General features: G+C 36.7%; 1 pseudogene; it reads right to left on the bottom strand.

The window, feature by feature from the left end:
* Positions 1–3541: 3541 nt before the first annotated feature.
* Positions 3542–4161, bottom strand: LOC103002853 (serine/threonine/tyrosine-interacting protein-like; annotated as a pseudogene).
* Positions 4162–12903: the final 8742 nt, after the last annotated feature.

Raw genomic sequence — 12903 nt, 5'->3', positions numbered from 1 at the left:
AAAATTTCTAGGGTTGGTTCAGTGGTTCAACATTACCAAAGATGTAAGATTTTTTCCTATTTTTGGTCTGTCATCCTTGCTGTGTTAGCATATTCTTCTCAGGGTCAGCTTGTTTAGCAGTCCCAGATGCCTCATGAAAACGCAATCAATTACTGCCAATGAAGAAGAAAATGGTGTTTTGGTCCATGTGTGTTTGTGTATTTGTGTGTGTGTATGTGTGTGTTTAAGGGAGGGCAACTTTTCTAGGAATTCCTGGTTCCCTCCCCCATCTTTCATTAAGAAAGATCGGGGTACAAATCACACTTTATTTACAATTCTGAGCAAGTTTTTGGATTTCCAGCTTGAAAGATCTGAAGATGTGTTTGCTAGTGAGGAAAAAATAGGAACAGGAAAGGCTACTGGACAGAAAATCGGCAATGATTGTACAAATAAGTTAAAGATGAGCTAAGAGGTAATTGCAATAAGCCAAGTAAAAACAGCTAAGTGTCTGGGCTAGGGTGATAGGAGTAGGTTGGAGTAAGATAATCGGGTTATAGGAGTAGGTTGAGCAAGATAATAAAAACTTTTCAATTTGCAGGGAAATGATAATTGGTCCAGAAAAAAAAAAAAAAAAAAAAAAACAGATTTAGGGCTCTAAGCTAGTTTCAAGAATACAATCATGAGTAACCAGAATATGTCACTGCCATTAATTAAAACACAGAAGTCAACATCTGGGTCAGCCCCGTAGAGTTTTGCCTCACAACGCAGTCCAAACGTTCACCTGCAGTTTCTAAAGCTGCTAAACTCTAATGCAGAAGGTACATCCTAGGCTCTGCTCCGAGTCTTTTCTTGTATATCTGCTTGCTCTGGTCTGGTATCTCCAGCACGTGTGCTTGCCCTTTGATGGGATTGCATGCCAGAATCTAATTTCTTGTTTGATCCAGGCTGAAGTTTGTTGTAACTCTGGTGCTCTCAATCCACTTCACTTTGTCCGGGCTCCCGAAACGGGTGTAGGATTCTTAGCTTGGGTGATTAAGGGCATCTCAAAGGAGGTGTTCTTTAAGAAATGATAAAAAAAAAAAAAAAAAAAAAAAAAGCAGTGTATTTGGGTTAGAGACTACTGAGGTTGAGATAATTAGGGGACTGAAAATTGTGACAGGCTGGTGAGGTGGTTCAGACTCGTGGTTATAAAGGTCAGAAGGAGTATGAAGCTCATTGTGTAAATTGATCCTCCATCAATATGAGGGTTGAAGACACAGACTTGGGTATGTTTAAACTAGCATCATACAATACACAGAGCATTTATTTTTGAGTCAGACACCCTTTACTATACATTTTTTTGGTATAGAAAAATTTGGACAATTTTTCTATCTGCTTCATCATATACTAGACTTGCTTTCTTTTATATAATTAGGTAAACTTCTATAATAGGACAGCTGTGAAAGCTAAATGCCATAATGGATACAAGAGGGAGGGGATATAGGGATATATGTATACATATAGCTGATTCACTTTGTTATACAGCAGAAACTAACACAACGTCATCGTAAAGCAATTATACTCCAATAAAGATGTTAAAAAAAATAATAAAATGGAAAAATAAATAAATAAAATAAAATAAATGGCATGTGTCTATACTATGTGGATAATGAACATTTAATTCACTTGAAAGAAAACAGTATAGAGAGAAGAAAATTTAAATAGTACAAAATTTTGAATATAAGAGATTCTTTTGAAGAAAATGAAGTTAGAATACAGTTTATCAAAGGGAAGTAAGAAAGAATGCAATTATAGACTAAAGACAATGTACAATATGTTTCCCGCACTAGTTTTGTCATTCAGAAAGACTGTATTTCCAAGCCTCCTTTGGTTAAGACTCACTTTTCAGAAATAGGAACGTGTATCTTACTTCCAGTTTGAGGTAATTAATTGTATGTAGTTGAGCATTCTCCAAACTCTTATCTTTGAATATCAGCAGGGGAACTGTGCTAATATGAGAAAACTACATAGATGAACAGAAGATCTGGAGGAAACTGACGTCAAAAGCCTGCTAGATGGAGAACAATGTTACACACTTGCAATTTTGTTTAATAGGCTATCACCTAAGACAACCAGAAAAGCAGTCTATGTGCCTAATAAGGTTGTAACTATACAGGAAGAGGACATAAAATTGGATATTGATATTTTCTGTTGTATAATTTTAACTTCATTTGGCAAAATGTTAATCAGGAAGACATGAATTCAGGCTTCATGATGCTTGTTTGCAAAAAGAAGTGAAAGGGAATTGAGATGGCTCAGGTATCAGGAGCCTTTTGGAGCTGGGAAAACCAACTAATTCTGTTCTCCAAGCACTAAGAGTTGGGGTTTCAAAAGGCTCTGAGAATCACATGCCCTATAATAATTCTCAGTTAATTAAAATGGTCCAAAAAGCCAGATTGGACTGTGGCCTTTTTTTTTTTTTTCCATATTCCAAATAATTTACTAAGGTTTCTTCAAGCCTTAAGACTTTCAGTTTGAACTAATTTATGGTTTCAAAAAAAGAAATTACAGAAAAATATTCAAAACTTTTCACTGTTCTACATACTAATTTAGAGGTCATGAAGATTTATTTTTTATATTCTCTAATTAGGCAAGGTACTTTTCTTTCTTGGGCTTTGTTTAGAAAAAACAAAATAGTGCTACACTGGTTTATTATATTCTATTTAGAACCATTCTGGACAAAGAAAAAATGGGCTACACAGCTCTGAAAAGAACAAACACAACATCTGGCTTTTAAGAATGCTAAAGGAAAGTCAGTCACTTGAAAGTGTAAAACTCTCCTTGTTTTTGAGCATCTGGTATTATAAAGCAAAAAACATTTTCCTTTGTTCATTAAACTTTTTTTTTCTATAGAATAAAATTAGGAAGCTAATAGGAAAAGAAGCAATTCTTGGATCATGTTAAAGTAAGAACAGTTGGCTAATGTCATGATTTAAAGATTATTAATAAGGGATCAAGAAGTTTAAAAAATTAAAAGATAATTAAGCTATTGAATTATACTCAAAAAGAAATGTGGCAGATTCCTGCATTTGTTAATGTTTCTGTAAGAGGCACCATCATAAAATTGAACTGTAAAATTATTTTTAAAATGTAATGCGTAGAACACAAAATGCATTTTTAGCAAATTTTAGGAATTTTTTTTGTTATAAACTACCCAGATTTTATAAACAAATGCCCCCTAACTTGCATTTTGTTTAAAGTAACAACTTTATATCATACAAATAAATTGCAAGTATGAAAAGTGCATTATTGTAATAACACCTCTTTGCAAGTCCAAAATTCTTGGTTTATAATAAAACTGTAAAGAATTAAAAAAAAAAAAGGAATAAAACCATCAGTGCCATCTATTGCAGAAGTCCAACATCTTAAAATGTTGCTCAACAAGTTGCAGAGAAACACGTCTAGAAGCAACATATAGTTGAAAAGAAACTACTTGTATTTTTACCGTTTTACGTTCTTACTGTCTGTTGTATTTTCTCCTTCCCAAACAGAAATTCACATCCTCTATACTGTTGCTCTTGAATCAGCCATTCTGCGCAGTTGCCACTTGCATGTTTCCAAAATCATCTTCTTCTTCATGTGTTCTCTTCAAACTGCCTGTGGTGCCAGAATGAACAGATCACGACCTTTCTATCTGAAGGGGCGACATCATTTCTATTGTTCATTTCGCTAGGTAGATGGCTTCATATTCCTGAAGTTGATGGACAAATCCAGCATTAGGATGAATACAAAATCTTCTTTCTTGAACGTAAGCAAATGCATCTCTCCTGGAGATCCCTGCATTCCCATGGACAAGAGCTTTTCCTCTACTTTGTAAGCTCCCATCAATAAATTCTTTAGTCATGGGGGAAAAACGTATTATATTTTCAATTGGATTATCTGCAATATCCAAGACTAAATATCTAAATAATTGTTGAAATTTGGGTTTAATAAGTTTGCTTCAATATTTTGTCTTATACATATTATATGAGTTATTCCATGTTTCTGTAGTATAGGTAGCTTGCTTTTCATGGCAGAAGAATACGGGCCTAAAAACAATCTAGGCAAAACTTCCTGCGTCCCTCGTCTCAGAGGGTAGGTGCACTCCTCGGTGTCTTCTTTGCACTGTGGGAGCGAGTGGAACTCCAGCTTCACGTCCTCCATGGTCCCGGCCCACGGGCTTGGGGGTGGGGTGGGGAAGGGGATGGGGATGGGGTGGGGTGGGAGTCACCCGCCGACCCGACCCTCGGGCTGGCAATGTCGGTGAATGGAAGGAGGGAGGGTAGACCCGAGGACTGATGGGGAGGCAGCGGGCTACAACTAACACACGCAGACTAAAGGGTCCCAGCGACTCCGCGAGGGTTGGGCGGCTGGTGTCCGGCCGCCATGCTGCTGCCGTCTCCCTTACCCCCGAGTCTCCGCACCCCTAAGGCCGTCCTGGACTGTTGCCTTTTTCCTATTGTAAATAGTATCAATAAATTGCGGGGGAGGTGCTTTAGAGTGTTTTATTATGCATCAATAGGTAACTAAAAAGAGGGGCCTAGTTCCCAATGTTCAGTTCAGAAGTAGCAAAAAAAAATAATGAGATAAGGATAGATTACTGGAAGGCAGAGCTAAGGGCTCTAGAGACCAGAAGGTAAGAGAGTACTCCCTTGTAGAAGAACCAGATGCTTAGCAAGAAACTTCCCTACTGCTATGGAATAGGAGACTTCCCAATGTTTACCCAATGGGATTTCTGAAATACTCTAAACCAGAGAATATTATGTATCTTCTATTCTTTTTTCTTTGAATTGTACTGCTTATTGTAATTACCTTATCCCTGTTCCACTATTAAAACTTGGGTTTGGGAGGTGTTTATTTAGAACATGGATCTCCAGATGAAGAAAAGCCATATTAAGTTGAACTGGATAAAGGAACTTAATTCCCAAAGATCCTGAAAGTTTACCTGATGAAATGACTGGGTGGGATTCTGATTTGTATTCCTTTGGAAGGATCTAGGTAGTTTGCAGGTTGAAGAGGATGAACAAAGTGACATTTTTGTTACCAGAATATTCTCACTGTCTCCCTCATATTTCCCAGCCTCCCTTGCAGAACCATTCATGTGACCAGTCCTGGCCAACAGACTGTGACCAGAAATGTCACGTGACACTTACGGGCTAAAACAGTTACAGGTAAGTGTGCCTCCCCATTCTTCGCTTCCTCTTTGGTGGTAACCATGGAGAATCATGTGTTGAAAAGACAGAACCCAAAGCTGAAAGCAGCTTGGATATTGATGTTGCATCAGAATTTTTATGCAAGAAAAAGAACCATTGCTTGTATTTCAGTGTTTATTAATTACTACATAGAAGCTAATTTATCCTTAACACAGGGGGTGGTGGAAACTGAGATCATGTCATGCTGTGGAAGACGAAAAAGAAGAAAGATTAAAAACCAAACTGATTGGCTTCATCCAATCAGTTGAAGGTCTTAATAGGAAAAAAACTGGCCATCCTAACCAAGAAGGAATTCTGCCATTCGACTGCCTTTGTACTTGAACTGCAACTCTTTCCTGGGTCTCCAGCCTGCCAGCCTATCCTGCTTACTTCGGATTTACCAAGCCTCCACAACTGTAGGAGCCAATTCCTTAAAATCTCTCTCTCTCTCCCTCTCTCTCTCCCCGACCCCCACCAGTGGAATGGTAGCTCTGGTCCATCTCACAGTGGATCCAGAGGATCCCTGATTTCCCCAGTTCTGGAATGCATAATTAGAATAGACATATTCAGTAACTGGCAGATCCCACACTGGCTTCCTGACTTGTGAAGTGAAGGCTATTTTATTGGAAAAGGTCAAGCAGAAGCCACTAAAACTGCCTCTACCTAGAAAATTGCATTACTGCATTTCTAGAGGGATTGAAGAGATTAGTGCTCCATTTAAGGACTTGAAAGATGCAGGGCTGCTTATTCCTAGTACATCCACATTCAACTTGCCTATTTGGACTGTGCAGAAGGCATGGATCTTGGAGAATGAGAATGGATTACAATAATAAGCTTAACCAGATAGTTGCTTCAAATTGCAGCTGCTGTACCAGACGTGGTTTCAATACTAGAGCAAATTAACATATCCCCTTGTACCTGGTATGCAGCTCTTAAGATGGAAAATTCATTTTTTTTTCCCATCTCTGTTAGTAAAGACTACCAGAAGCAGTTTGCTGGTAAGGAGAGCAATCGACCTTCAGCATCCTACCTCAGGAATTTATCAATCTCCAGTTCTATGACATAACTTAGTTCACAGAGATCTTGATTACTTTACCCTTCTACGAGATATCACACTGGTCCACTACATTTATGACATTATGCTGATTGAACCTAGTAAGCAAAAAGTAGCAACTATCCTAGACTAATTGGTTAGCTGTTTGTATGTCAAAAGGTAGGCGATAAAACTGACAGAAAATTCAGGGACCTTATACCTCAGTGGGATTTCTACATGTCCAGTGGCATGTGGACACATCAAGATATCCCTCATAAGGTAAAGGATAAGTTATTGCATCTGGACCCTCCAACAACCAAAACAGAAGCACAACACTTAGAGGGTCTCTTTGGATTTTTGAGAAAACATATTCCTCATTTGATTGCTATTTTGGTCCATTTACTGAGTGACCTGAAAAGGTGCTAGTTTTAAGTGGAGCCCAGAACAAGAGAAGGTTCTGCAACAGGTCCAGGGTGCCTTGCAAACTGCTCTGCCACTTGGGTCATATGACCCAGTAAATCCAATGGTGCTTGAAGTGTCAGTGGCAAATTGGAGTATCCCTTGAAGCCTTGTGCAGAATCCTTTAGGTGAATCACAGTGCAGAACTTTAGAATATTAGAGCAAAATACTACTGTCCTCTGCAGATACCTACTTTCTTTTTGAGAAAGATCTTTTGACCTGTTACTGGGTCTTGGTAGAGACTGGACTCTAAACCATGGGTCACCAAGTTACATGTGACCTGAGCTACCCATTATGAACTGAATGTTATCTAACCAACCAAGCCATAAAGTTGGGAATGCACAGCAGCACTCCATCATCAAATGGAAGTGGTCTATATGAGATCAGGCTCAATCAGTCCCTAAAGGCTCAAGTAAGTTACATGAAGAAGTGGTCCAAATATTCATGGTCCCCTCTCTTGCCGCACTACCTGCTTTCTCTCAGCTTGCACTTATGTCCTCATGGGGAGTTCAGCTGACAGAAGAAGAGAAGAGTAGAGCCTGGTTTACAGATGGTTCTGCACAATATGCAGTCACCACCAGAAAGTGGACAGCTTCAGAACTACAGCCCCTTTCTGGGACATCCCTGGAGGACAGTGGTGAAGGAAATCCACCCATCTGGCAGAACTTTGAGCAATGCACCTGGCTATTCACTTTGCTTGAAAGGAAAAATGACCGGACAGGTGAATATATACTGATTCATGGCCTGTGGTCAGTGTTAGACACCACCCTCATTACTTCTTGTTACTCACTAACAAAGTTTTTCCTTTCTGTCCTCATGACCTGATATTCGACTGGCCTAGGGATCTTACTTCCAAAGGAAAGAATGCTTTCACGTGGAAACACAACATTAATTCCACTGATTCCATTAATTCCATTGAACTGGTCATGGAGACTGTCATCCAGATGTTTTGGACTCCTTTTGCCTCTTAAATAGGCAAGGAAGAGAGCTGTGTTGGCTGGGGTGACTGATCCTTAATATTCAGAGGAAACTGGACTGCTATGTCACAACAGAGATAAGGAAGAGTACGTCTGGAGTACAGGAGCTCCCACAGAGTATCTCTTAATATTACAGAGGCCTGTGATTAAGGTCAATGGAAAGCTTAAACTACCCAGCCCAGGCAGGACTACTACTACAGAATAATTTTAAATATAAATGACCATAGTTTTACTGAAAATCTCTTATTCTCTGACTTTATAGTTTCCTATTATTTTCAAATTCTGATGGAACTGACTTATTTGTCTTCCTTCTTTGAAGTATACCTCAAATGGTGGTAGCAAGTGAATTAATATATTTTCCCTGTATATAATCACCTTGGAACTTTCTTTGAAGTAAAAAACAAACAAGTAAACCAAAAAAAATTTACTGAAATATTAAAAAGAAACTAATTTCTTGATAGATAAATTTTTAATTGGATTATGATGTTGGATTCTTTATTGCATTTATTCTTTCATTCAATGACTATTGAGCATCAAGCATTGCTATCAATTTTGTATACATTGAAAAATGAAATTCTTGCTCTCCTGCTGCTACATTATAAGGGGAGGTGTGGAGTAGGGAGAGAGACACTGTAACACATAAATTTAATTTTTATACATATATATCTGTATATACATATATATAAAAAATGCTGACCATGTTACTATTTTATTTAGTGTTTTCCTAATTCCGTCACTTCCTGTGATCATAAAACATAAAATTCCATGCTCGATAATATAAATCTAGAACCCAGAAAGGAGACATTGGGGAGACTTCTCATGCTTGCAATTTTGGTGTCTTCTCCTATGACTTTCAATAATAACACTCTAAATTACTAACATCCTGGCAGCCTCCTGAATGCTTCCCTATTATTGTAATAATACTGTAAATACAAATGTTCTTTTACTATACGTAAGGGTTTAGTAACACTAAATTTCATAAATTAGCATTCACAAAAAAACCCCAATTTTCTATAATTCTAGTCCCATACAATATTTCTCAAAAAAATAAGATTTATAAATTTTGAAAATGTGACTATATAGCTCTTGGTGGACTTTCCCTCATTCTATCAAGCTGCCCCATTTGTAAGATAGTAAATATTTTAAAAGAAAAGCAAGTAGGAGTTAGGACTGATGTACCATATGGATACAAGTCATAAATATTTTTGAAGTTAGTCTTTTTAAAATAAATCCTAGTAAAATTCAGTGATACTTGGACAAATAGTTCTGGTTTAACTTTTACATGTAAAATGAAAGTAAATTGATATTATATTTAATAATTGATAATTATGACAACTGTGGCATTTGGCATTGAGGAAAAATTTCCTGGCCCTTTCAGTCTGTCAGCTCACTCTTCCAGGAAACTGGGATCAGCACAGAGTAAGAGTTGTATTGAAGGATTACATATATATAAAGATATATAGGGGAAGCATTGAGCAGGCTCGGCCTTCAGACAATGAAACAGATCTGATACCTGTGAACAGAAAGGATTGGATAGAGAAAACGTCAGACTGGGTTGCATAGGGGACAAAGTCTGGAAGCAAAATTTGCCTGTTAAAGGAGTCACTTTGGACAGAAATACCCAGCCATTAGTACCCTGACTGTGCACTGCCATTGGCTGAAAGATGCCTAGAAATAGCAGGGGCCAACACGAAAGCTGAGGTGGGTTCTGAAGAGAGTGATGCTGGGGGTCTCTCAGCTAAGTCTACACAGATGGATGGGAAACTGTTTCCTGTAAGAAGATCCAGGGGCACACCTTCATGGCTACCACAGGCCTAAGAAGGCCAACCAACAACTAAAAATGGTATCTTATGAGACTTTTATATTCTTTGCAAGGAAGAACTTTTGCTCTTGGTGTTTCTATTGCTAGTTTATTGGACCTTTTGCTTTGTTGTTTATAGGCTGACATTATGGCAATGGTGTAGGGACTTTGAGTTTTTGTTGTCAAAGCAAAAATTAATTGGCTTCTAGAACAAACCAAAAAGACACCCTCCCCTCCCGCCCCCGACTTTACAATAACGGATGTAGGGAGAAAGAATATGTCTTGTTTATGACATTTGAAAGAAAGAGGCATGCAGCAGTAAGAGCAGCTAACCCCAGCCACAGGAGACTGGAGCGAGCGGGTTATAGAAGGGAAAGTTGCAGAATGAGCTGCATTCACAAAAATCCATGAGCAGAGATGGCAAAGATGCTCATCATCGCAAAATCTCAGCTGTCAGATCTCCTCACAGATTAAAGATAAGCTACCGCATTAACATTTATTCTAAATCAGATGTACTGACAGGTCAGAAACGTCTAGCAAATGGAAGACAGAAATAGTAAGTATTATCCCTCTCAGAGCTTTATGCAATTCAATGATTGAGAAATTGATCTTCAGTTGAACCAATAACAATGCAGGTTGTTCTCTAATTAGAGAACAATAATGTTAGAGATAATAATAGAGGTGTTTAGAGATTAATTTCCATTACACAGTTGTAAATTGTACATATCTGTGCTACTGAAAAGATTATTGTGTTAGAGGAATAGGTCTCTAAATTTTGAGTTAATTTGACCAATACATATCATCATAGACATTAACACATTTACAAAAGAAGGAAATAATATACACTGGCTTTTCTAGTAATAAAAATATGCCAAGGAGAATTGGAAAGATTTATGATCTCAGACTAATTAAAATTTTCCAGGGACCATTATTTTAGAGGAGCAAAAGTGCAGATGAATAACTCCAAACTATTGCTTCTGTAGTGCTTTAAATGAAGATCACTTGTTGGAGAGGAAATAGTGAGAGCCCAGAGATTCTCACTCATCATTTACTTGTCTTTATAACGATAAACAATATTGGAAAATGATTTTATGGAATGTAACTAATAGTGGAATTAATTATGTTTATCAGTTACTTGACAGATCTCAACTTTAGATCTAGTGTGGAATGCAGATATTTAAATGTCTTGACTCAACAACTGTTTATAATTCACACTGCCCTTTAGGCCATTTCAAAAATCATATTCATGGAACATATGGCCTTTCATAATGCAACTTTTTCTCATCTCCCACTGTTTTTTAATGCTTCTTTGCCATTATAGTCTTTTTGTTTACTGTTACTCAGTATATATCGTATGTTTTGCATCTTGAAGACCACCACAAGTATATATTTTGTACATCAGATATTAACATGCCACCTTATTAAGTTATGTTTTCAAATTCTTATATTTCATACTTCTTCATTTAGAGGGAAACTTATCTTTGCTATAAAATTATTTCTCCAACACACAAATATTGAATTTCTACTAATTCTAGGAAGGGAAAAAATTTGTAAAGTTTTAATTTTGTACTCCTTATGCAGTGCTAATAAAAATATAATGCAAGCCACATATGTAATTTAAGATTTCCTAGTAGCCATAATTGAAAGTTTAAAATACAAGAGAGAATATTTAGTAATATATTTAATTGAATAAATATAAAATATTATAATACTAATATGCAATAAATATAAAATTTATTAATAGGGTATTTTACATTATTTTTTCATACTAAATTTTGCAAGCTGCTATGTATGTTACATTTATAGCACATGGTATTTAGACTAGCTGCAATTTCACATGCTCAATATCAAATAGGGCTACCATATTGGAAAGCACAACTTCATACGAAAATATAAAATAAGTCATATGTACTAAATGTTCAATGATTCTAAACAATACAGAAATTACCACTTTACAATAATCTGTTTTAATTTGTTCATTTAATGATTATTTTTGTAGCTATACATATATATTTGTTATTATATATTACCTTGAATATATATATTAATCACTATTTAGTTGAAAACTTTGTTTTATGAAATATCTGAATCCTTTTCTCTCTCTCTCTCTCTCTCTCTATATATATATTATATATTATTTATACATATATATATACACATAGATCTATACACATATTTATCTAGATACATCTAGATAAACAGATAGATAGATAGATCTAGATAGATAGTTCTTCATTTTTGTCAATTTTATTTTGTCTTCTTTTTGGCAGATTTAAAAGAAAGAAACCCAATAGTGTGTTTGAAAACACGAGTCTGTGAATGAGTCTGCCTTGCTCTAGAGAGAATATTCTTGGGAGGCATACCGGTAGAGACATTTGATCTTGAATTTAAAACTTTATGCAGGATTATCTATTTCCATTGTACCCTCACTTCTAAGAAGTAGCCAGCCCTTCACAGTTCCTAACAGAAAAACACATGTTCGCCAGGGCTTCTCCTTCTTGGTGGACTATGAACTCCAGTTGTGGTCTCCCAGCCTCGCGAGACTGCTGAAAGCTCCCTCACCTTCTCAACATCCTGTTTGCCACTTATAAAATGGAAAATATCTCAGGGGGAAGACAGAGCTAATTCTAAGATTTTCTTCTTAGCACTTTTCTCCTGTCTAAAATCTTATATCCTCCAGTTTTTATTGTCTCATTAGTACTCTGATGCCTTCAAACAGATGTATATTTCCTTTTGTTCTGGTGGGAGATTTGCCCTCAAACAACCTAGTCTGCCATAGCTGGAAACAGAAGTCAAGTGTGCAGTAACTTATCTGTAAATTAGTGTCTGTAATTGAGAAAACACTCTCTGGGTTTTGTTAGCTGTGATTTACACAAAAGGCCACACTCCAGAAACAGCTGGTCAACATTTCTGCGATCTTTACTTCTAATAAACCCTTATAGGTAAAGGTTTAGAGGTTTTATTTTTTCTTAATAATGAATTTTGAAGGGCTATTCACTTTAAAATTAGTCACTTGTTAATTAGATTATGATTAAAATTACTATTATTTTAATTATGGAAGTGTTTAAGCTACGTGGATTTTCTATGATATTATAGAGATACACTACAAATTGGATGAGCAGGATATAAGCCATACAGCAAGATCTTTATCCTTCACTCTTTAGAATGATCTTTGACAGTTGATTAGATTGTATTCTTATGTACAGTTACAGATTTGGAGAATTCTGGTTGCCTACGGTTGATTTATAATGATAAATGGCCTTATCCCTATAATTTGTCTTATTGCATTGAGGGAACATTTCTTTTAAGGTGTAGACAGAGACCCTAAAAGGACACAGGTGAGACTGTTTTGCAAGTGTCATGGTCACTGCTTCTCTACATAGAAGTGAGGTTGTGATTGAGGAGACCTGTAGAACTCACCTACCTCCAATTTGTGCTGATTTC

Source organism: Balaenoptera acutorostrata, chromosome 4, assembly GCF_949987535.1.
Source record: "Balaenoptera acutorostrata chromosome 4, mBalAcu1.1, whole genome shotgun sequence".
NCBI lineage: Eukaryota > Metazoa > Chordata > Mammalia > Artiodactyla > Balaenopteridae > Balaenoptera > Balaenoptera acutorostrata.
This window is presented reverse-complemented; position numbering and strand designations above follow the sequence as displayed.